Below are 26,309 nucleotides of genomic sequence, written 5' to 3' on the forward strand. Positions count from 1 at the left end.
TCAACAAGTTACGATCGTTATTTCTTTTTTGCGTGGCGATCCTCAGGACTGGGCATTTTCCCTTGCGCCAGGGGATCCTGCATTATGTAATATCGATGCATTTTTCCTGGCGCTCGGATTGCTGTACGATGAGCCTAATTCTGTGGATCACACAGAGAAGAATTTGCTGGCTCTGTGTCAGGGTCAGGATGAAATAGAGGTATATTGTCAGAAATTTAGAAAGTAGTCCGTACTCACTCAGTGGAATGAAGGTGCGCTCGCAGCTATTTTCAGAAAAGGTCTCTCTGAAGCCCTTAAGGATGTCATGGTGGGATTTCCTATGCCTGCTGGTCTGAATGAGTCTATGTCTTTGGCCATTCAGATCGGTCGACGCTTGCGCGAGCGTAAATCTGTGCACCATTTGGCGGTATTACCTGAGCTTAAACCTGAGCCTATGCAGTGCGATAGGACTCTGACCAGAGTTGAATGGCAAGAACACAGACGTCTGAATGGGCTGTGTTTCTACTGTGGTGATTCCACTCATGCTATCTCTGATTGTCCTAAGCGCACTAAGCGGTTCGCTAGGTCTGCCACCATTGGTATGGTACAGTCAAAATTTCTTCTGTCTGGGGGGGCGTGGCCAGCAGCTCAAGGAGCAGGACGTGCTTCCATTAAGCTCCTCTGCTGGCTATTTATATCTAACTTAATCCGCACTTATAAACAACCCATCCACTGGACTTGAGATATTTAATCAGCTCCTTTCTGGTCCAGGAGACTTTTACACCCTTTTGAGCCCTCAAACTGATCTTATATCGGGCTTAGACCCCGAGGCCTACATGTGAGCCTGAGGCTGGCTGGACGGGCCGAGTGGACCATCAAGTGCGGTGAAATAGCCGACTCGCTGCAGCGGGGGTTTCTCCACCTCCCCCTGCATCTACAGCTGGAGTGCCCGAACGCTTAAATAACTAAAATTCCCGGCGGGGACGGGGGGATTGGGTCACGGTGCGAGGAGAAGGTAAGAGGTCTGAAGGAGAAGTGTGCCCTGCGGCGCCGTTGCCCCCCCCCCCCCCCCAGCCTGCTGAGTACACCACGGCTCTGCTGTAATCTGGCAGAGAAGATCAGCCGACGAAGCGACGCTGAGGCTGAACGGCTGTTACTTCCAGCCTACACTGGAGAGAGCTGCTGCACGGAAGCACTGCTGCTGAGCGCTGCTCCCATCCCCCTTGCTCCGGCTCAGCGATCATAATTGCCTACCTCCTGCTGCTCCGGCCTGTGATCAGATACCTGCGGGGTCTGTAGCTGCGCCCTGACTCGGCTCTCACCCCTGACCCCTGGACGCTGGGACGTGAGAGAGGAGAACGAAGTGTGGCCGGCGGTCGGTGGTCCCTCTGTCCCGGCGGTGATTGAAGAAGTCTGCGCTCCTGGGAGGCGCGGGAACTTTTCGCGCCAGCGCCATATTGGCTGATATGGTGAAGAAGCCCTGCATTTGATGAAGGTAGGGGGATAACGGCCTGCTCTAAACTATCTCCCTCTCCTCAGGGGCCCATCTCCTGCTCCCCCCTGCTGCCCCATACCCAGAGACATCAGTTACACACTACAGAACAGTGTGCTCTGCATTAGCTGTAAACCTGCTGCATGCCCAGGGCTTCTCAGTACGCCGGAGAAGGCAATAGAGGGTGATATTAACCCCCCTTTGGTGAGCAGTGCTGGGAAGGATTGTGAAGCTGCCGTTATCTGCGCTGAGGGTACCTCCTGTTCCTCCTTCCCCATCCATTGTGGGGCAGATTACTTTGAACTATTATATCCCCAAATCGTCTGAGAGTCAACTTGCTTTTATCTTTAAAGCATAATATCCATCACAACTTTCTTGCACCCTACCTATATCAACAGGCAGAAAACTAACAGGATAAAGGAGTGCTATACTGATATCTTCTGGCGAATTACATGAGCTACTGCTCCAACCAAATTTTTTGCTTCATTTTTATTAACAAACTCCTTTTCAGCTCTGCTACATCTTACTTATATCAACAGAGAGCTAGTAACAAAAAGACACTCCACCGCTGCCATCTTCTGGTGACTTACAGGAACTGCTGGTTGTTATTTCAATTTAAGTTTTTCATTTTTCTTTTACAATTCTATTTAGCTTTTTCTCATCTGTGCACTCTATCCCCGGCCGAAGCCGGTCAACCATAAAGCGCAAAATTATGCTCAAACAATAGAGAACCGTTTCTCAACAATGAACTAACACTTTTCACTCGAATGTCCAAGTGGTGACCATTGCATATCACGCCATCAGAAGCTTTACTATGGGTAAAACAAACAAAGAGCGTGATAAACTTTCAGCTAAACCGCTCGCTGACACTCAAACTCGTAAAGCGCATGGAAATTTAGATAAATATCTTAAAAAGGGGACAGATATGCCGCAGACTCCCTCAAAAAAATCATATAAGAGAGCTATCTCTTCAGATGTCTTGGAAGACTCAGATTCCAGTGGGGAGGGCTCTGACTGCGAATCCACTTTGGAGGACTCAGCCCCAATCTCTAGAGCCTTCATGAAAAAACTACTTGCACAAACCATGCAGCCACTTTTGGAAGAAATTTCTGGGTTGCGTGCAGATCTACAGCATATGGGCCAGAGAGTGGAAACCCTAGAATCCGCCAACATGGAAGCGACTGATGCCATCTTGTCCCTACGTGACCAACTCCTACAACAACAGCACCAACTTAACACTGCCCTCCTAGCTGCGGAGGACCAGGAAAACCGCAGCAGAAGAAAAAACATCAGGCTGAGAGGCGTTCCTGAATCCTTTGCTCGGGAATCACTGGATAAGGTCACCAGGGAAATTTTCTCTGACCTCCTAGGGAAAGAAAGAGCGGAATCCATTGTCATTGAGAGAGTTCATCGCGCCCTCAAACCCAGGCCTAAACAGGGAGAACCGCCAAGAGACATCATCTGCGGCCTACTGAGCTTCGTGGATACCACAGCGGTCCTAACTGGCGCTAGGGAAAAAGACAATCTCTTATATGAGGGTGCTCATTTACAACTCTTTCAGGATCTCGCCCCATCCACTCTGGCTAAACGGAGAATTCTCAAACCACTCCTATCCGAACTGAGGTCACGCGGCCTGATGTATAGGTGGCTCTACCCCTTCGGTCTGGCCATCACGGTGGGCAACCGCCAGATCACAATACGATCCCCGTCAGACCTTGATGAAGCCTGGTCGACTCTTGACATTTCGCCGATAGACATCCCCTCCTGGATGCCAGTTGACACAGGATGGAATTTCCCTAAACTGACAAAACTACAAGAATGGTCAGTTAAAAAGAAACACGTTTCTCCTAAACCGAAGAAAACTGCCCCTAAAGTTCTCCCAACATGAAGCAGACCGGTTATGCTGGTTTGATTTTCTCTTCTCCTTGAAAGGGGCGAAATTTATGACCTGACTCCTGAGTCTTTTTTCTTTTTTATCTTTCATCAAACCAAGTTCTCCTTATGATTCTTTTTCTCCTGTTGCCAATGTTTTTTCTCATCTGTTTACATTGTCTGGAGTCGATAGAATTTTTGTAATTTCTCTGGACTTGGAGAAAAACTCCATATTGTTAATTGTATTATGTTTCTGTCCCTTAATACTATTGTTTGTTCGGTACTTTGATAATAGCTACACTGCTATGTTCAAATATTTTTTCTCTTTTCTCTTGCCTTTTAAGACAAGTTGTAGAGGTCGCCACTTGGACCTTCTCTCGCTTATGTCTGGGTTCTTGTACCCCCCCCCTGCGATAAGCGAGCTGTATTTTGTATATAGTTTGTTAACTACCATGTTTTATTTTTTTCTCAGGCTCTATGGTGTGACGGGGGATTCTGAGGAAGGAGTGGATGGCAACTAATCGAACTGACGCGGGTACGGTCACGGTAGCGTCCTTTAATGTGAAAGGTTTAAATTCCCCTGCAAAACGCAGTCAGATACTAACACTGTTAAAAAAACAATCTACACAAATAACCTTCTTGCAAGAAACTCACTTTAAAATGGGAAGAACCCCTAATATGTCTTTCTCCCCTTTCCCAACTTGGTACAACAGCTGTTCCTCCTCCGCCTCTAGGGGAGTAAGTATAGCGCTTAAAAAAGGTCTCCCATTCACACTAGAGGATAGTCTGACTGATTCGGAAGGCAGATTTGTTTTTATAAAAGGGCTATTAGCAAACACAAAAATAACCTTAGCAAATTTATACGCCCCAAATATAAACCAGACACAATGGATTCTCAAAACATTGGACACTCTACAGCTTTTTAAGGAAGGTTTATTGATTGTGGGAGGGGACCTAAACCTGACTCTACAACCTAACCTAGACACCTCTAGTGGTTCCTCTTCCATTCCTCAAAAATCGAGACAAAAACTCCTAAATAAGCTAAACTCTCTACAACTAATAGACCCCTGGCGAAGCTTCTACCCCACATCGAAAGATTACACATTTTTCTCGTCACCACACAACTCTTATCATCGCATTGATCACTTTCTAGTACAATCTCGAGCCTTACATCTAGTAAAATCTTCTAAAATTGGCACAATCACTTTATCAGATCACGCCCCTGTCTTCATTGAGATTCTCATCACCACGTTACCTAGGCCCGCTATGACCTGGAGACTTAATGAATCGTTGATTGATAGCCCGAGACATACAGACAAACTTAGAGCCATCATCTCTCATTTCTTCAGTGAAAACATAAATACGGGTCATCTCACTCCCATTATATGGGAAACACATAAAGCCGTTCTCAGGGGTGAACTCATCTCACTTAGCTCGTACATTAAAAAACAAAGAGAAAAAGAAATCCAATCTCTCCTCCACCAAATAACCACTGCAGAGCGTACACATAAAAGTACTAAATCACCTGAGTCTCACCAGGATCTTGTTTTTCTTCGTAACAAGCTCAAAGACTTATTAAATGTAAAGTCAGCAAAATTGTTTATGCATTGCAGACACCGCTTTTATTTGCATGGCAATAAAAGTGGGAAACTCACCACACAATTGCTAAAGAAGCAAAAAGAGAAAAAATTCATTAAAAAAATTGTTGCGTCGACGGGCAGGAGAGTGGTGGACTCAAAAGAGATTGCTGAGACCTTCCGGCAGTACTATGAGTCCCTCTATAATCTGCCCCTTTCTGATGATATGAAAAATTGTCCGACAGCCATGACTAAAATCCAAACTTTTTTGGCCTCTCTCCCCCTTCCAAAAATCTCCCCTGAAGAAGGTAACGCACTCACGGCCAAAATTACACTTAAAGAATTAGAAGACATCCTAAAAACCATCCCGAATGGGAAGGCACCTGGCCCCGACGGTTTCCCGGTGGGCTATTACAAAAAGTTCTCTGATATTCTTCTTCCCCACCTAGTTGATCTGTTTAATTCCTTTCTAGAAGGGAAGCTCCCACCTCGCCAGGCACTTGAGGCCTACATTGCTATTATACCTAAGGAGGGGAAAGACGACAGCCTGTGTAGCAATTACCGCCCTATCTCATTGCTCAACACTGACCTGAAACTGTGGGCTAAGGTGTTGGCTTCGAGGTTGAATGGTGTCTTGTGCAGAATTATTCGGCCTGACCAGGTGGGTTTCGTGAAGGGTCGCGAAGGCAAACATAATTCTACTAAAATCCTCCACGCTATTTCATATGCAAAGAAGACTAAGACTCCATTGACTATTCTGTCAACTGATGCTGAAAAAGCATTTGACAGAATTAGCTGGAGATACATGGTCTGTACGCTTCAAAAGTTTGCCTTCCCACAAGCCTTTATAGATGCTGTAATGTCCCTCTACGTAGATCCGTCTGCTAGGGTCGGTGTGAACGGTATTTTTTCCGAACCATTTAATATAACTAACGGTACCAGACAGGGCTGTCCTCTCTCTCCCTCCCTCTTTATCATGGTCATGGAAACCCTGATGGAAAAGATTAGACAGGATAGTGAGATCATAGGCCTTAAGATGGGTAAACTTGAGGTCAAAGTAGCTGCTTTTGCCGACGACCTCTTAATCTTAACCTCCAATCCCAAAACATCTTTCCCGAAGTTAATGTCCCTGTTTGCCGATTTTGGTGAGATATCTAACTTTAAAATAAATGCAAATAAATCTGAAGCATTAAATATCTCAGCAAAAAACTCAGATATACTGGATTTAAAAGAAAACACCCCCTTTAACTGGCCATCAGAGAAACTAAAATATCTTGGAGTTTATCTAACGGCTGATCCTTCCTCCCTATATAGATGTAATTATACTCCCCTCCTGACAAGGCTTCAAACGGATTTAAAAAACTACAACATACCTTATTTATCTTGGATGGGCAGAATAAATGTCATTAAATCTTATATTTTCCCTAAAATATTTTATACCATGAACATGGTTCCTATATCCCTTCCCAACTCATTCTTCCATTCAGCCAACCAACTGTTCTCCCAGTTTATATGGAAATACAAAAGAGCCAGACTCCCTTTTAAAATTCTTTCTCTTCCTAGAGGTAGCGGCGGTCTTGGCCTTCCAGATATCAAAACATATTACAAAGCCATACATATTGCTAGATGGTTTAACCTGGTAAAACCCAATCCAGAAAATCTCAATACATATCTAGAACTTGCTATACTAGGGGATGAAGCTGATCTCTATCTTTGGTCGTCTTTTAATTGCACACGCATAAAATCTAATGAGATCCTATCTAACACCCTATCCATAAAACGTTCCCTTATACCAAACCAGCTTCCGTATTGCCATTTTCTAGACAATATTCCAATTAAGATCATCCCATGGTTGGTGGACCCTACCTATCAAGACATTTATGGACTCTGGACATCCCTACCAGACGCCCCAATTTCTCAGTTCCTTTCAAACCGAATACCTTGCATTGATAATTGGCCGATCAGTGCCATAAAACAACCTACTAATTTTCTCCAGAAATATCATATACACCGTATAATGACCGCGTTTAGAACTAAGATAAACCAATCTACGGATTGGCTCTGGCTTGACTTGCTAGTAAGGTTGAAAACTCCAATCACTAAACTGGTTTCTAAACTATACGTGAACCTCCTTAAAAGTTCAACTCAATTTAAACCCTTATATCTTTCTTCCTGGGAGATGGAGTTGGGTCTGACGCTTTCCCCTCATGAAACTCAGCGGGTACTAGCCAATTCCCATGGGTTCTCCAGATGCATCCTATTGCAGGAAAATGCATTTAAGATCCTTTCCAGGTGGTATCATACCCCAGAAAGACTGTTTCATTTGGGATTGGTGGATTCCCCGCTGTGTTGGAGATGTTCTCGATGTGTGGGGTCCTTAGCGCATATTTTCTGGCTCTGTCCGGAATTGAAACAATTTTGGGCAGATGTAAATATATCTTTACAAGATATGGGCCTGATGGATCGGGATCTAACTCCCCAGGAGGTGTTGCTCTCTCTTCCTTCTTCCTCTTTTAACCCAAAGAAACACGACTTACTACCCATTTTATTAGCGGCCGCAAAACACTTAATCTCAATACACTGGAGAAAAACATCTCCCCCAACGCTGGAAGAATGGATCCTCAAAGTCCAAGACTTATATCGTTTGGAGGAATTATCTAGCTGGGAGGCACGCTCTCACGAGAAATTCAAGGATTCTTGGCTTCCGTGGGAGGTGTTTTTGTCCCCTACTCTTGGACTTGGGGCGGAGGATCCCCCTTGAGGAATTCATCTACTAGTCCCCTACCAAGAGTTCTGTTTAGCCCTTCCTACTTATCTTTTCTTTAGCAAGACGCGATGACCGTCCTGACTCTATTTTTTGCATGTTCCAGCCATTTTCTTTGCCGTCCACTCCTCCTTCACCTCATCTGAATTCAATTATATCCACGGTAAATTAGTCCTTCCGTCTCACCCTCTAGCCTTACAAATTTTTTATCATAACTCGTACTGTTTCTAGGGCTAGTTCTTTGCAGTCCTGAAATTTTGTTCTAAGTTCTGTAAGCTCAACTGTCTTCACTTTCTAGGGAATGTATACGTTTAATCCATCTGCCATGAATATCCTTAGACATATTATAATATGACAAATACCCGTATTTCTTGACATGAGAGCAAATGTTAACTGTTTTATTACTGTTAATTGAAAACTTAAATAAAGAATTTCAAAAAAAAAAAAAAAATTTCTTCTGTCTGTTACCTTGATCTGCTCTTTGTCATCATATTCTGTCATGGCATTTGTGGACTCAGGCGCTGTTAGGACTGGCGGAACGCACCCAGAAAGATGATTTAGATGCGTTCGCAGTCCGAGGTCCACCGTGCAGGTGAAAACCCGCTGCTAGTAAATTGCAGACTATCTGGCGGTACACTAAAGTAAATACACGTGGGTTCAACCTCACCCAGCGTGAAGGAAGCAATCCTGTTGCGTCACAGGACCGCGGTACCGCACCTAAAGTGCGAGCAAGCAGTCAGCGTACTTAACCCCAACAGGGATTGAAGTCCGATTAGACCCTTGCTGGCACTACACCACAACTGGGTGTGTAAGGAAACTAATTAGAAATATATAAATGCACAGGAGTGCGAGCAATGCCGCACTGTCGGACGCCACCAACCACACAGGCTTGTGTATGGAAAGCGCAAGGCAAGCGCACGGCGCCATACAGGCGAACACAGCAAGAGGACGCTGTAATGTGTGTATCGTGCAGATGGTTAGTCGGGCGCTAGATAGCTACCAACATCCGCGAGCAGACAACAACTTTAGGGAGGGATATTTAGGAGCTTTCATCCATCGACATACATCCATCTACACACACACATATATCATTATGAGACAATACTAGCGCATGGCCGTGCGGTCATGCGCAGTTTATATAGTTGCAGCACAGGAAGTGGCTACAGAACTTTTGCCCTTCCAAGACCTGCCAAGAGGACCAATGGAATGTGCCGCAGAGCCTGAGCACCTGACCCTCGATCTCCAACGGGAGATCTTGCCCTGGGCATGCTCAGTATGTGCAGACAAGGACTTAGTCCCAGAGAAGTCCGCTTGCTGCTGACCAGTACTGGCTTTAATGGCAGGAGCTGGAGAAGCAGCAGTAACTCTTAGAACAGAGTGAGATTGAGCAAGACGCTGGGACCGACGTCTTTGCTGAGCAGACTCCACTGCGGCTGGAACAGAATGGGAGACCGCAGTGGAGATGGCTCGAGATTCCCCCTGTGCAGAAGCGGGAACTCGACCTCTAACATTACCCCCCCTCCTAAGGCCCCCCCTCCTTGGGCCTCGCTACGTTCGAAGGCAGCAATAAGCTGCGGAGCCCGAATGTGCTCAGCAGACTCCCAGGACCTGTCCTCAGGGCCGTAACCCTTCCAGTCCACCAAAAAATATTTTTTGCCACGTACCACCTTGCACCCCAAGATAGCGTTCACCTCGAAATCGTCCGTAGACGAACCCGATGTCTCGGCAGATGACTCAGAAAACCGGGACATGTATACGGGCTTAAGGAGGGACACATGAAAGGTGTCGGTGATACCAAGGCGTGGAGGAAGAGCCAGACGGTAGACCACAGGATTAACCTGTTCGAGGACCTTGAAGGGACCCAAGTAGCGAGGAGCAAATTTAGTGGACTCAACTCGCAGCCTGATGTTACGGGCGGAGAGCCACACCAAGTCGCCAGGAGCAAAGGTCGGAGCGGGGCGCCGATGAGCATCGGCGGAGGACCTCATTCTCTCCTTAGAGGCCCGAATGGCATCCTGAGTGCGGTCCCAAATATCCCGTGCCTCCACAGCCCAGTCTGCCACCCTGGAGTCTGCGGAGGACACGGGCATAGGCACAGGTACCCGTGGATGCTGACCATAGTTGAGGAGGAATGGGGTTTGTCCAGTGGAGTCGGCTACAGCGTTGTTCAGCGCAAACTCTGCCCATGATAGCAAGGATGCCCAGTCATCCTGCCTGGCTGAAACAAAATGTCGCAGGTATGTGACCAAGGTCTGATTGGCCCTCTCTACCAACCCATTCGTCTCGGGATGATAAGCGGAAGAGAGATTCAACTCAATACTGAGTAGACGACAAAGCTCTCTCCAGAACCGAGACGCAAACTGGGGACCTCGGTCACTGACAATTTTGTCAGGCATACCATGTAGGCGGAAGATGTGTTTTATGAACAACGCTGCCAAGGCCCGTGCAGAAGGTAACCGTGGTAGCGGCACCAAATGCACCATTTTTGAGAAATGATCGGTGATGACCCAAATGATGGTACAGCCGCGAGATTTGGGTAAACCCACGACAAAGTCCATCCCGACCATCTCCCAGGGCCTATCTGCCACCGGCAAGGGATAGAGCAACCCAGCTGGCCTTTGACGCGGAGATTTATTTTTGGCGCAGGAGACACACGCCAGAATATAATCCCTGACATCCCGGACCATATGCGGCCACCAGTACGTCCTCGCCAGTAGCTCAGATGTCCTTTTTGTCCCAAAGTGTCCACCCACCCTGGACGAATGAGACCAAGAGAGAACCTCCGGTTGCAAATTAATGGGCACAAAAGTCTTGCCCGGAGGCACAGACTCCAGTGAAACCGACGCTACGGTTCTCAGGCTCTCAGCAGGGACAATAAGCCGAGGCTCCTCTTCCTCCTCCTCAGTTGACATAAGGGAGCGAGAGAGAGCGTCGGCACGAATATTCCTCTCCCCGGCGAGATAGTGAAGAGTAAAATGGAACCGGGAGAAAAATAAGGACCATCTGGCCTGACGAGAATTCAGCCGCTGGGCTGTGTGTAAATAGACCAAATTTTTGTGGTCCGTGAAGACCTGGAAAGGAAACCGTGCACCCTCCAGAAGATGTCTCCACTCCGAAAAGGCCAACTTCATCGCTAGCAACTCCCTATCCCCGATGGAGTAATTTCTCTCCGCTGATGTAAAGGTCTTTGAGAAAAAGAAGCATGGATGCTTCCGACCTTGAGCATCCTTTTGATAGAGGACTGCTCCAGCACCAACGGATGAGGCATCCACCTCCATTAGGAATGGCTTATCAACATCGGGGCGACGTAAGATGGGAGCGCTAGCAAAGTGGGACTTAATAGAAGTGAAGGCCTTGGAGACCTCTTCCGACCACAATTTGGGATTCGCTCCCTTCTTGGTGAGGGCTACCAAGGGAGCTACCAGAGTTGAGAAGTGGGGAATGAACTGGCGGTAATAGTTAATGAACCCCATAAAGCGCTGCACCGCTTTAAGAGAATGGGGCTCTTGCCAGTCCATCACAGCCTGTAGTTTGGCAGGATCCATAGCCAATCCCTGGGCGGAGATGATATAGCCCAGGAAAGGTAAGGACTCCTGCTCAAACATACACTTCTCCAATTTCGCATAGAGAGAGTTTGCCCGTAGGAGGTCGAAGACTCTGCCAACATCTCTCCGGTGGGAGTCCATATCTGGAGAAAAGATGAGAATATCATCCAGATAGACTACAACTGAGGTGGAAAGCATATCCCGGAAGATGTCGTTGACAAAGTCTTGGAAAACGGCTGGAGCATTACAGAGCCCGGAGGGCATCACCAGATACTCATAGTGCCCATCTCTGGTGTTAAATGCCGTTTTCCATTCGTCCCCCTCACGGATGCGAATCAGGTTATAAGCACCCTGCAGATCTAATTTAGTAAACACTCTAGCTCCCCGAAGCCTATCGAAGAGCTCGGATATCAAGGGCAAAGGATACTTGTTCTTAACGGTGATAGCGTTAAGACCCCTGTAGTCTATGCATGGACGTAGTTCCCCATTCTTCTTCTGCACGAAGAAGAACCCTGCCCCAGCAGGTGACACTGACTTCCTGATGAACCCTCTTGCCAGATTCCCTTGAATGTACTGAGACACGGCCTCCGTCTCCGGGAGAGATAATGGATAAACTCGACCCCGGGGAGGCTCCGCACCAGGCAAGAGATCGATAGGACAGTCATAGGGACGATGGGGCAGAAGGGTCTCCGCCGCCTTCTTGGAGAACACGTCTGCATAAGACCAATATTGCTTGGGGAGAGAGGATAGATCTGCGGGTACCTCTGTAGTAGCAACCTGAACGCACTCTCGGTGACACCTACCCCCACATGATTCACCCCATCCCAGAATTCTGCCAGAGGACCACTCGATGTGAGGAGAGTGGTACCGTAACCAAGGTATCCCCAACAGGACCTCATCAATCCCCTCAGGAATGACGAGCAGAGATATAATCTCCTGATGGGATGGTGACATGGACAGAGTAAAAGGGATGGTCTGATGTGTTATCTGTGTGGGGAGTGTCGACCCATTCACCACTCGTACCGTTACTGGTTGAGATAGCATAACCAGGGGTATTGCGTGACGTTGGGCGAAGGCAGAAGACATAAAATTGCCCTCCGCCCCAGAATCCACGCAGAGCTCTACCGAGTGGGAGGATGAGCCAAAAGTAATTGTCCCCTTGAAAGACAATTTGGAGGCAAACGTCGCAGTGTCTAGTGCACCTCCACCTACTACCACTAGACGCTGACGTTTCCTCGACCGCTGATGACATCTGGTGGCAAGATGTCCTGACTGTTGGCATACATGGCAAACCTGGAGTGCACAGGCGGTCCGGGACTTAGATCCCGCTCGTGACACCACCTTAGGTTCATGGGACTCAGGAGCCTGGACTGGAAATTCTAAAGGTTTGGCGAAGGTGGGAGCCAGCCGAAACCTCTGCCTACACTGGGCTCGCTCTAACCTCTGCTCGTGAAAACGGAGGTCAATACGAGTAGATACAGTTATTAATTCCTCCAGTGTGGCGGGAATCTCCCTAGTGGCCAGGGCGTCCTTAACGTGGTCAGCCAGCCCCCTCCAAAATATAGGGATAAGGGCTTTATCCGTCCACTCCAGCTCAGATGCTAGAGTGTGAAAGTGGACGGCGAAAAGGCTGACCAAGGACAAGCCCTGAGTCAATGCCAACAGTTGGAGCGCCGTATCATGGGTGACACGAGGTCCTAAAAAGACCTGTTTCAGAGTGCTCAGGAATAATGGAGCACTCTGCACCACAAGATCGTCACGCTCCCACAGCGGCGTAGCCCACTGCAACGCCCTGTCCGACAATAAGGAAATGATAAAGCCCACCTTAGCCCGCTCTGTAGGGAAACGAGAGGCCAGAAGCTCGAGATGTATTGAGCACTGACTCACGAAACCCCTACAGGACTTACTGTCACCAGAAAATTTCTCTGGTAGCGGGAGGCGAGATAGCGTCGGTACAGGAGCGGCAGTGGACAAGGTAGCTGCAGCCACACTTGCAGCCTGAACAGCGACAGCAGTAACATCCACAGCTGAAGTTGAACGCTCTAGAGCCGCCAACCTTCCCTCCAGCTGCTGGATGTACCGCTGAAAACGCTGATCGTCCGCCATTTACTAGCCAGACCTTGGCGCTAGTATTATGTTAGGACTGGCGGAACGCACCCAGAAAGATGATTTAGATGCGTTCGCAGTCCGAGGTCCACCGTGCAGGTGAAAACCCGCTGCTAGTAAATTGCAGACTATCTGGCGGTACACTAAAGTAAATACACGTGGGTTCAACCTCACCCAGCGTGAAGGAAGCAATCCTGTTGCGTCACAGGACCGCGGTACCGCACCTAAAGTGCGAGCAAGCAGTCAGCGTACTTAACCCCAACAGGGATTGAAGTCCGATTAGACCCTTGCTGGCACTACACCACAACTGGGTGTGTAAGGAAACTAATTAGAAATATATAAATGCACAGGAGTGCGAGCAATGCCGCACTGTCGGACGCCACCAACCACACAGGCTTGTGTATGGAAAGCGCAAGGCAAGCGCACGGCGCCGTACAGGTGAACACAGCAAGAGGACGCTGTAATGTGTGTATCGTGCAGATGGTTAGTCGGGCGCTAGATAGCTACCAACATCCGCGAGCAGACAACAACTCTAGGGAGGGATATTTAGGAGCTTTCATCCATCGACATACATCCATCTACACACACACATATATCATTATGAGACAATACTAGCGCATGGCCGTGCGGTCATGCGCAGTTTATATAGTTGCAGCACAGGAAGTGGCTACAGAACTTTTGCCCTTCCAAGACCTGCCAAGAGGACCAATGGAATGTGCCGCAGAGCCTGAGCACCTGACCCTCGATCTCCAACGGGAGATCTTGCCCTGGGCATGCTCAGTATGTGCAGACAAGGACTTAGTCCCAGAGAAGTCCGCTTGCTGCTGACCAGTACTGGCTTTAATGGCAGGAGCTGGAGAAGCAGCAGTAACTCTTAGAACAGAGTGAGATTGAGCAAGACGCTGGGACCGACGTCTTTGCTGAGCAGACTCCACTGCGGCTGGAACAGAATGGGAGACCGCAGTGGAGATGGCTCGAGATTCCCCCTGTGCAGAAGCGGGAACTCGACCTCTAACATTACCCCCCCTCCTAAGGCCCCCCCTCCTTGGGCCTCGCTACGTTCGAAGGCAGCAATAAGCTGCGGAGCCCGAATGTGCTCAGCAGACTCCCAGGACCTGTCCTCAGGGCCGTAACCCTTCCAGTCCACCAAAAAATATTTTTTGCCACGTACCACCTTGCACCCCAAGATAGCGTTCACCTCGAAATCGTCCGTAGACGAACCCGATGTCTCGGCAGATGACTCAGAAAACCGGGACATGTATACGGGCTTAAGGAGGGACACATGAAAGGTGTCGGTGATACCAAGGCGTGGAGGAAGAGCCAGACGGTAGACCACAGGATTAACCTGTTCGAGGACCTTGAAGGGACCCAAGTAGCGAGGAGCAAATTTAGTGGACTCAACTCGCAGCCTGATGTTACGGGCGGAGAGCCACACCAAGTCGCCAGGAGCAAAGGTCGGAGCGGGGCGCCGATGAGCATCGGCGGAGGACCTCATTCTCTCCTTAGAGGCCCGAATGGCATCCTGAGTGCGGTCCCAAATATCCCGTGCCTCCACAGCCCAGTCTGCCACCCTGGAGTCTGCGGAGGACACGGGCATAGGCACAGGTACCCGTGGATGCTGACCATAGTTGAGGAGGAATGGGGTTTGTCCAGTGGAGTCGGCTACAGCGTTGTTCAGCGCAAACTCTGCCCATGATAGCAAGGATGCCCAGTCATCCTGCCTGGCTGAAACAAAATGTCGCAGGTATGTGACCAAGGTCTGATTGGCCCTCTCTACCAACCCATTCGTCTCGGGATGATACGCGGAAGAGAGATTCAACTCAATACTGAGTAGACGACAAAGCTCTCTCCAGAACCGAGACGCAAACTGGGGACCTCGGTCACTGACAATTTTGTCAGGCATACCATGTAGGCGGAAGATGTGTTTTATGAACAACGCTGCCAAGGCCCGTGCAGAAGGTAACCGTGGTAGCGGCACCAAATGCACCATTTTTGAGAAATGATCGGTGATGACCCAAATGATGGTACAGCCGCGAGATTTGGGTAAACCCACGACAAAGTCCATCCCGACCATCTCCCAGGGCCTATCTGCCACCGGCAAGGGATAGAGCAACCCAGCTGGCCTTTGACGCGGAGATTTATTTTTGGCGCAGGAGACACACGCCAGAATATAATCCCTGACATCCCGGACCATATGCGGCCACCAGTACGTCCTCGCCAGTAGCTCAGATGTCCTTTTTGTCCCAAAGTGTCCACCCACCCTGGACGAATGAGACCAAGAGAGAACCTCCGGTTGCAAATTAATGGGCACAAAAGTCTTGCCCGGAGGCACAGACTCCAGTGAAACCGACGCTACGGTTCTCAGGCTCTCAGCAGGGACAATAAGCCGAGGCTCCTCTTCCTCCTCCTCAGTTGACATAAGGGAGCGAGAGAGAGCGTCGGCACGAATATTCCTCTCCCCGGCGAGATAGTGAAGAGTAAAATGGAACCGGGAGAAAAATAAGGACCATCTGGCCTGACGAGAATTCAGCCGCTGGGCTGTGTGTAAATAGACCAAATTTTTGTGGTCCGTGAAGACCTGGAAAGGAAACCGTGCACCCTCCAGAAGATGTCTCCACTCCGAAAAGGCCAACTTCATCGCTAGCAACTCCCTATCCCCGATGGAGTAATTTCTCTCCGCTGATGTAAAGGTCTTTGAGAAAAAGAAGCATGGGTGCTTCCGACCTTGAGCATCCTTTTGATAGAGGACTGCTCCAGCACCAACGGATGAGGCATCCACCTCCATTAGGAATGGCTTATCAACATCGGGGCGACGTAAGATGGGAGCGCTAGCAAAGTGGGACTTAATAGAAGTGAAGGCCTTGGAGACCTCTTCCGACCACAATTTGGGATTCGCTCCCTTCTTGGTGAGGGCTACCAAGGGAGCTACCAGAGTTGAGAAGTGGGGAATGAACTGGCGGTAATAGTTAATGAACCCCATAAAGCGCTGCACCGCTTTAAGAGAATGGGGCTCTTGCCAGTCCATCACAGCCTGTAGTTTGGCAGGATCCATAGCCAATCCCTGGGCGGAGATGATATAGCCCAGGAAAGGTAAGGACTCCTGCTCAAACATACACTTCTCCAATTTCGCATAGAGAGAGTTTGCCCGTAGGAGGTCGAAGACTCTGCCAACATCTCTCCGGTGGGAGTCCATATCTGGAGAAAAGATGAGAATATCATCCAGATAGACTACAACTGAGGTGGAAAGCATATCCCGGAAGATGTCGTTGACAAAGTCTTGGAAAACGGCTGGAGCATTACAGAGCCCGGAGGGCATCACCAGATACTCATAGTGCCCATCTCTGGTGTTAAATGCCGTTTTCCATTCGTCCCCCTCACGGATGCGAATCAGGTTATAAGCACCCTGCAGATCTAATTTAGTAAACACTCTAGCTCCCCGAAGCCTATCGAAGAGCTCGGATATCAAGGGCAAAGGATACTTGTTCTTAACGGTGATAGCGTTAAGACCCCTGTAGTCTATGCATGGACGTAGTTCCCCATTCTTCTTCTGCACGAAGAAGAACCCTGCCCCAGCAGGTGACACTGACTTCCTGATGAACCCTCTTGCCAGATTCCCTTGAATGTACTGAGACATGGCCTCCGTCTCCGGGAGAGATAATGGATAAACTCGACCCCGGGGAGGCTCCGCACCAGGCAAGAGATCGATAGGACAGTCATAGGGACGATGGGGCGGAAGGGTCTCCGCCGCCTTCTTGGAGAACACGTCTGCATAAGACCAATATTGCTTGGGGAGAGAGGATAGATCTGCGGGTACCTCTGTAGTAGCAACCTGAACGCACTCTCGGTGACACCTACCCCCACATGATTCACCCCATCCCAGAATTCTGCCAGAGGACCACTCGATGTGAGGAGAGTGGTACCGTAACCAAGGTATCCCCAACAGGACCTCATCAATCCCCTCAGGAATGACGAGCAGAGATATAATCTCCTGATGGGATGGTGACATGGACAGAGTAAAAGGGATGGTCTGATGTGTTATCTGTGTGGGGAGTGTCGACCCATTCACCACTCGTACCGTTACTGGTTGAGATAGCATAACCAGGGGTATTGCGTGACGTTGGGCGAAGGCAGAAGACATAAAATTGCCCTCCGCCCCAGAATCCACGCAGAGCTCTACCGAGTGGGAGGATGAGCCAAAAGTAATTGTCCACTTGAAAGACAATTTGGAGGCAAACGTCGCAGTGTCTAGTGCACCTCCACCTACTACCACTAGACGCTGACGTTTCCTCGACCGCTGATGACATCTGGTGGCAAGATGTCCTGACTGTTGGCATACATGGCAAACCTGGAGTGCACAGGCGGTCCGGGACTTAGATCCCGCTCGTGACACCACCTTAGGTTCATGGGACTCAGGAGCCTGGACTGGAAATTCTAAAGGTTTGGCGAAGGTGGGAGCCAGCCGAAACCTCTGCCTACACTGGGCTCGCTCTAACCGCTGCTCGTGAAAACGGAGGTCAATACGAGTAGATACAGTTATTAATTCCTCCAGTGTGGCGGGAATCTCCCTAGTGGCCAGGGCGTCATTAACGTGGTCAGCCAGCCCCCTCCAAAATATAGGGATAAGGGCTTTATCCGTCCACTCCAGCTCAGATGCTAGAGTGTGAAAGTGGACGGCGAAAAGGCTGACCAAGGACAAGCCCTGAGTCAATGCCAACAGTTGGAGCGCCGTATCATGGGTGACACGAGGTCCTAAAAAGACCTGTTTCAGAGTGCTCAGGAATAACGGAGCACTCTGCACCACAAGATCGTCACGCTCCCACAGCGGCGTAGCCCACTGCAACGCCCTGTCCGACAATAAGGAAATGATAAAGCCCACCTTAGCCCGCTCTGTAGGGAAACGAGAGGCCAGAAGCTCGAGATGTATTGAGCACTGACTCACGAAACCCCTACAGGACTTACTGTCACCAGAAAATTTCTCTGGTAGCGGGAGGCGAGATAGCGTCGGTACAGGAGCGGCAGTGGACAAGGTAGCTGCAGCCACACTTGCAGCCTGAACAGCGACAGCAGTAACATCCACAGCTGAAGTTGAACGCTCTAGAGCCGCCAACCTTCCCTCCAGCTGCTGGATGTACCGCTGAAAACGCTGATCGTCCGCCATTTACTAGCCAGACCTTGGCGCTAGTATTATGTTAGGACTGGCGGAACGCACCCAGAAAGATGATTTAGATGCGTTCGCAGTCCGAGGTCCACCGTGCAGGTGAAAACCCGCTGCTAGTAAATTGCAGACTATCTGGCGGTACACTAAAGTAAATACACGTGGGTTCAACCTCACCCAGCGTGAAGGAAGCAATCCTGTTGCGTCACAGGACCGCGGTACCGCACCTAAAGTGCGAGCAAGCAGTCAGCGTACTTAACCCCAACAGGGATTGAAGTCCGATTAGACCCTTGCTGGCACTACACCACAACTGGGTGTGTAAGGAAACTAATTAGAAATATATAAATGCACAGGAGTGCGAGCAATGCCGCACTGTCGGACGCCACCAACCACACAGGCTTGTGTATGGAAAGCGCAAGGCAAGCGCACGGCGCCGTACAGGTGAACACAGCAAGAGGACGCTGTAATGTGTGTATCGTGCAGATGGTTAGTCGGGCGCTAGATAGCTACCAACATTCGCGAGCAGACAACAACTCTAGGGAGGGATATTTAGGAGCTTTCATCCATCGACATACATCCATCTACACACACACATATATCATTATGAGACAATACTAGCGCATGGCCGTGCGGTCATGCGCAGTTTATATAGTTGCAGCACAGGAAGTGGCTACAGAACTTTTGCCCTTCCAAGACCTGCCAAGAGGACCAATGGAATGTGCCGCAGAGCCTGAGCACCTGACCCTCGATCTCCAACGGGAGATCTTGCCCTGGGCATGCTCAGTATGTGCAGACAAGGACTTAGTCCCAGAGAAGTCCGCTTGCTGCTGACCAGTACTGGCTTTAATGGCAGGAGCTGGAGAAGCAGCAGTAACTCTTAGAACAGAGTGAGATTGAGCAAGACGCTGGGACCGACGTCTTTGCTGAGCAGACTCCACTGCGGCTGGAACAGAATGGGAGACCGCAGTGGAGATGGCTCGAGATTCCCCCTGTGCAGAAGCGGGAACTCGACCTCTAACATTACCCCCCCTCCTAAGGCCCCCCCTCCTTGGGCCTCGCTACGTTCGAAGGCAGCAATAAGCTGCGGAGCCCGAATGTGCTCAGCAGACTCCCAGGACCTGTCCTCAGGGCCGTAACCCTTCCAGTCCACCAAAAAATATTTTTTGCCACGTACCACCTTGCACCCCAAGATAGCGTTCACCTCGAAATCGTCCGTAGACGAACCCGATGTCTCGGCAGATGACTCAGAAAACCGGGACATGTATACGGGCTTAAGGAGGGACACATGAAAGGTGTCGGTGATACCAAGGCGTGGAGGAAGAGCCAGACGGTAGACCACAGGATTAACCTGTTCGAGGACCTTGAAGGGACCCAAGTAGCGAGGAGCAAATTTAGTGGACTCAACTCGCAGCCTGATGTTACGGGCGGAGAGCCACACCAAGTCGCCAGGAGCAAAGGTCGGAGCGGGGCGCCGATGAGCATCGGCGGAGGACCTCATTCTCTCCTTAGAGGCCCGAATGGCATCCTGAGTGCGGTCCCAAATATCCCGTGCCTCCACAGCCCAGTCTGCCACCCTGGAGTCTGCGGAGGACACGGGCATAGGCACAGGTACCCGTGGATGCTGACCATAGTTGAGGAGGAATGGGGTTTGTCCAGTGGAGTCGGCTACAGCGTTGTTCAGCGCAAACTCTGCCCATGATAGCAAGGATGCCCAGTCATCCTGCCTGGCTGAAACAAAATGTCGCAGGTATGTGACCAAGGTCTGATTGGCCCTCTCTACCAACCCATTCGTCTCGGGATGATACGCGGAAGAGAGATTCAACTCAATACTGAGTAGACGACAAAGCTCTCTCCAGAACCGAGACGCAAACTGGGGACCTCGGTCACTGACAATTTTGTCAGGCATACCATGTAGGCGGAAGATGTGTTTTATGAACAACGCTGCCAAGGCCCGTGCAGAAGGTAACCGTGGTAGCGGCACCAAATGCACCATTTTTGAGAAATGATCGGTGATGACCCAAATGATGGTACAGCCGCGAGATTTGGGTAAACCCACGACAAAGTCCATCCCGACCATCTCCCAGGGCCTATCTGCCACCGGCAAGGGATAGAGCAACCCAGCTGGCCTTTGACGCGGAGATTTATTTTTGGCGCAGGAGACACACGCCAGAATATAATCCCTGACATCCCGGACCATATGCGGCCACCAGTACGTCCTCGCCAGTAGCTCAGATGTCCTTTTTGTCCCAAAGTGTCCACCCACCCTGGACGAATGAGACCAAGAGAGAACCTCCGGTTGCAAATTAATGGGCACAAAAGTCTTGCCCGGAGGCACAGACTCCAGTGAAACCGACGCTACGGTTCTCAGGCTCTCAGCAGGGACAATAAGCCGAGGCTCCTCTTCCTCCTCAGTTGACATAAGGGAGCGAGAGAGAGCGTCGGCACGAATATTCCTCTCCCCGGCGAGATAGTGAAGAGTAAAATGGAACCGGGAGAAAAATAAGGACCATCTGGCCTGACGAGAATTCAGCCGCTGGGCTGTGTGTAAATAGACCAAATTTTTGTGGTCCGTGAAGACCTGGAAAGGAAACCGTGCACCCTCCAGAAGATGTCTCCACTCCGAAAAGGCCAACTTCATCGCTAGCAACTCCCTATCCCCGATGGAGTAATTTCTCTCCGCTGATGTAAAGGTCTTTGAGAAAAAGAAGCATGGATGCTTCCGACCTTGAGCATCCTTTTGATAGAGGACTGCTCCAGCACCAACGGATGAGGCATCCACCTCCATTAGGAATGGCTTATCAACATCGGGGCGACGTAAGATGGGAGCGCTAGCAAAGTGGGACTTAATAGAAGTGAAGGCCTTGGAGACCTCTTCCGACCACAATTTGGGATTCGCTCCCTTCTTGGTGAGGGCTACCAAGGGAGCTACCAGAGTTGAGAAGTGGGGAATGAACTGGCGGTAATAGTTATTGAACCCCATAAAGCGCTGCACCGCTTTAAGAGAATGGGGCTCTTGCCAGTCCATCACAGCCTGTAGTTTGGCAGGATCCATAGCCAATCCCTGGGCGGAGATGATATAGCCCAGGAAAGGTAAGGACTCCTGCTCAAACATACACTTCTCCAATTTCGCATAGAGAGAGTTTGCCCGTAGGAGGTCGAAGACTCTGCCAACATCTCTCCGGTGGGAGTCCATATCTGGAGAAAAGATGAGAATATCATCCAGATAGACTACAACTGAGGTGGAAAGCATATCCCGGAAGATGTCGTTGACAAAGTCTTGGAAAACGGCTGGAGCATTACAGAGCCCGGAGGGCATCACCAGATACTCATAGTGCCCATCTCTGGTGTTAAATGCCGTTTTCCATTCGTCCCCCTCACGGATGCGAATCAGGTTATAAGCACCCTGCAGATCTAATTTAGTAAACACTCTAGCTCCCCGAAGCCTATAGAAGAGCTCGGATATCAAGGGCAAAGGATACTTGTTCTTAACGGTGATAGCGTTAAGACCCCTGTAGTCTATGCATGGACGTAGTTCCCCATTCTTCTTCTGCACGAAGAAGAACCCTGCCCCAGCAGGTGACACTGACTTCCTGATGAACCCTCTTGCCAGATTCCCTTGAATGTACTGAGACATGGCCTCCGTCTCCGGGAGAGATAATGGATAAACTCGACCCCGGGGAGGCTCCGCACCAGGCAAGAGATCGATAGGACAGTCATAGGGATGATGGGGCGGAAGGGTCTCCGCCGCCTTCTTGGAGAACACGTCTGCATAAGACCAATATTGCTTGGGGAGAGAGGATAGATCTGCGGGTACCTCTGTAGTAGCAACCTGAACGCACTCTCGGTGACACCTACCCCCACATGATTCACCCCATCCCAGAATTCTGCCAGAGGACCACTCGATGTGAGGAGAGTGGTACCGTAACCAAGGTATCCCCAACAGGACCTCATCAATCCCCTCAGGAATGACGAGCAGAGATATAATCTCCTGATGGGATGGTGACATGGACAGAGTAAAAGGGATGGTCTGATGTGTTATCTGTGTGGGGAGTGTCGACCCATTCACCACTCGTACCGTTACTGGTTGAGATAGCATAACCAGGGGTATTGCGTGACGTTGGGCGAAGGCAGAAGACATAAAATTGCCCTCCGCCCCAGAATCCACGCAGAGCTCTACCGAGTGGGAGGATGAGCCAAAAGTAATTGTCCACTTGAAAGACAATTTGGAGGCAAACGTCGCAGTGTCTAGTGCACCTCCACCTACTACCACTAGACGCTGACGTTTCCTCGACCGCTGATGACATCTGGTGGCAAGATGTCCTGACTGTTGGCATACATGGCAAACCTGGAGTGCACAGGCGGTCCGGGACTTAGATCCCGCTCGTGACACCACCTTAGGTTCATGGGACTCAGGAGCCTGGACTGGAAATTCTAAAGGTTTGGCGAAGGTGGGAGCCAGCCGAAACCTCTGCCTACACTGGGCTCGCTCTAACCTCTGCTCGTGAAAACGGAGGTCAATACGAGTAGATACAGTTATTAATTCCTCCAGTGTGGCGGGAATCTCCCTAGTGGCCAGGGCGTCATTAACGTGGTCAGCCAGCCCCCTCCAAAATATAGGGATAAGGGCTTTATCCGTCCACTCCAGCTCAGATGCTAGAGTGCGAAAGTGGACGGCGAAAAGGCTGACCAAGGACAAGCCCTGAGTCAATGCCAACAGTTGGAGCGCCGTATCATGGGTGACACGAGGTCCTAAAAAGACCTGTTTCAGAGTGCTCAGGAATAACGGAGCACTCTGCACCACAAGATCGTCACGCTCCCACAGCGGCGTAGCCCACTGCAACGCCCTGTCCGACAATAAGGAAATGATAAAGCCCACCTTAGCCCGCTCTGTAGGGAAACGAGAGGCCAGAAGCTCGAGATGTATTGAGCACTGACTCACGAAACCCCTACAGGACTTACTGTCACCAGAAAATTTCTCTGGTAGCGGGAGGCGAGATAGCGTCGGTACAGGAGCGGCAGTGGACAAGGTAGCTGCAGCCACACTTGCAGCCTGAACAGCGACAGCAGTAACATCCACAGCTGAAGTTGAACGCTCTAGAGCCGCCAACCTTCCCTCCAGCTGCTGGATGTACCGCTGAAAACGCTGATCGTCCGCCATTTACTAGCCAGACCTTGGCGCTAGTATTATGTTAGGACTGGCGGAACGCACCCAGAAAGATGATTTAGATGCGTTCGCAGTCCGAGGTCCACCGTGCAGGTGAAAACCCGCTGCTAGTAAATTGCAGACTATCTGGCGGTACACTAAAGTAAATACACGTGGGTTCAACCTCACCCAGCGTGAAGGAAGCAATCCTGTTGCGTCACAGGACCGCGGTACCGCACCTAAAGTGCGAGCAAGCAGTCAGCGTACTTAACCCCAACAGGGATTGAAGTCCGATTAGACCCTTGCTGGCACTACACCACAACTGGGTGTGTAAGGAAACTAATTAGAAATATATAAATGCACAGGAGTGCGAGCAATGCCGCACTGTCGGACGCCACCAACCACACAGGCTTGTGTATGGAAAGCGCAAGGCAAGCGCACGGCGCCGTACAGGTGAACACAGCAAGAGGACGCTGTAATGTGTGTATCGTGCAGATGGTTAGTCGGGCGCTAGATAGCTACCAACATCCGCGAGCAGACAACAACTCTAGGGAGGGATATTTAGGAGCTTTCATCCATCGACATACATCCATCTACACACACACATATATCATTATGAGACAATACTAGCGCATGGCCGTGCGGTCATGCGCAGTTTATATAGTTGCAGCACAGGAAGTGGCTACAGAACTTTTGCCCTTCCAAGACCTGCCAAGAGGACCAATGGAATGTGCCGCAGAGCCTGAGCACCTGACCCTCGATCTCCAACGGGAGATCTTGCCCTGGGCATGCTCAGTATGTGCAGACAAGGACTTAGTCCCAGAGAAGTCCGCTTGCTGCTGACCAGTACTGGCTTTAATGGCAGGAGCTGGAGAAGCAGCAGTAACTCTTAGAACAGAGTGAGATTGAGCAAGACGCTGGGACCGACGTCTTTGCTGAGCAGACTCCACTGCGGCTGGAACAGAATGGGAGACCGCAGTGGAGATGGCTCGAGATTCCCCCTGTGCAGAAGCGGGAACTCGACCTCTAACAGGCGCTGCTCTGAATTTGATGGACTTGGAGTATGCTAGGCGTTGTGGGGTTTTCTTGGAGCCCTTTCAGTGTCCTATTCCATTGAGAGGAATTGATGCTACGCCTTTGGCCAAGAATAAGCCTCAGTACTGGACCCAGCTGACCATGTGTATGGCTCCTGCACATCAGGAGGTTATTCGCTTTCTGGTGTTGCATAATCTGCATGATGTGGTCGTGTTGGGGTTGCCATGGCTACAAGTCCATAATCCAGTTTTAGATTGGAAATACATGTCTGTGTCCAGCTGGGGTTGTCAGGGGGTACATGGTGATGTCCCATTTCTGACTATTTCGTCATCCACCGCTTCTGAGGTTCCTGAGTTCTTGTCTGATTACCGGGATTTATTTGATGAGCCCAAGTCCGATACCCTACCTCCGCATAGGGATTGTGATTGTGCTATCGATTTGATTCCTGGTAGTAAATTCCCAAAAGGTCGACTGTTTAATTTATCTGTGCCTGAGCACGCCGCTATGCGGAGTTATGTGAAGGAGTCTTTGGAGAAGGGGCATATTCGCCCGTCATCGTCGCCATTGGGAGCAGGGTTCTTTTTTGTAGCCAAGAAGGATGGTTCACTGAGACCTTGTATAGATTACCGCCTTCTAAATAAGATCACGGTTAAATTTCAGTACCCCTTGCCATTGTTATCTGATTTGTTTGCTCAGATTAAGGGGGCTAGTTGGTTCACCAAGATAGATCTTCGTGGTGCGTATAATCTTGTGCGTATTAAGCGAGGCAATGAGTGGAAAACTGCATTTAATACGCCCGAGGGCCATTTTGAGTATCTAGTAATGCCATTCGGACTTGCCAATGCTCCATCAGTGTTTCAGTCCTTTATGCATGACATCTTCCGAGAGTACTTGGATAAATTCCTGATTGTGTACTTAGATGACATTTTGATCTTCTCGGATGATTGGGAGACTCATGTGAAGCAGGTCAGAACGGTGTTTCAGGTCCTGCGTGCTAATTCTTTGTTTGTGAAGGGATCAAAGTGTCTCTTTGGTGTTCAGAAGGTTTCATTTTTGGGGTTCATCTTTTCCCCTTCTACTATCGAGATGGATCCTGTTAAGGTCCAAGCCATCCATAATTGGACTCAGCCGACATCTCTGAAAAGTCTGCAAAAGTTCCTGGGCTTTGCTAATTTTTATCGTCGCTTCATCTGCAATTTTTCTAGTATTGCTAAACCATTGACCGATTTGACCAAGAAAGGTGCTGATTTGGTCAATTGGTCTTCTGCTGCGGTGGAAGCTTTTCAAGAGTTGAAGCGTCGTTTTTCTTCTGCCCCTGTGTTGTGTCAACCAGATGTTTCGCTTCCGTTCCAGGTCGAGGTTGATGCTTCTGAGATTGGAGCAGGGGCTGTTTTGTCGCAGAGAAGTTCTGATTGCTCGGTGATGAAACCATGCGCCTTCTTTTCCAGGAAGTTTTCGCCTGTTGAGCGAAATTATGATGTGGGCAATCGAGAGTTGCTGGCCATGAAGTGGGCATTCGAGGAGTGGCGTCATTGGCTTGAAGGAGCTAAGCATCGCGTGGTGGTCTTGACTGATCATAAGAACTTGACTTATCTCGAGTCCGCCAAGCGGTTGAATCCTAGACAAGCTCGTTGGTCGTTG

At 49.8% G+C, this 26,309-nt stretch overlaps 1 protein-coding gene and 1 long non-coding RNA gene across 3 annotated transcripts in view; both read left to right on the plus strand.

The window, feature by feature from the left end:
- Positions 1 to 26,309, plus strand: part of LOC138664643 (NXPE family member 4-like) — a 182,429-nt gene that overhangs the window by 35,189 nt on the left and 120,931 nt on the right. The window lies entirely within an intron of this gene.
- LOC138664644 (uncharacterized) lies at positions 624 to 8,043 on the plus strand. The gene is made up of 2 exons (XR_011318374.1): positions 624 to 1,474; positions 3,816 to 8,043. It is a non-coding gene; the product is annotated as an uncharacterized lncRNA (long non-coding RNA).

The sequence above is a fragment of the Ranitomeya imitator genome, chromosome 2 (genome assembly GCF_032444005.1).
Source record: "Ranitomeya imitator isolate aRanImi1 chromosome 2, aRanImi1.pri, whole genome shotgun sequence".
NCBI classification, from domain to species: domain Eukaryota; kingdom Metazoa; phylum Chordata; class Amphibia; order Anura; family Dendrobatidae; genus Ranitomeya; species Ranitomeya imitator.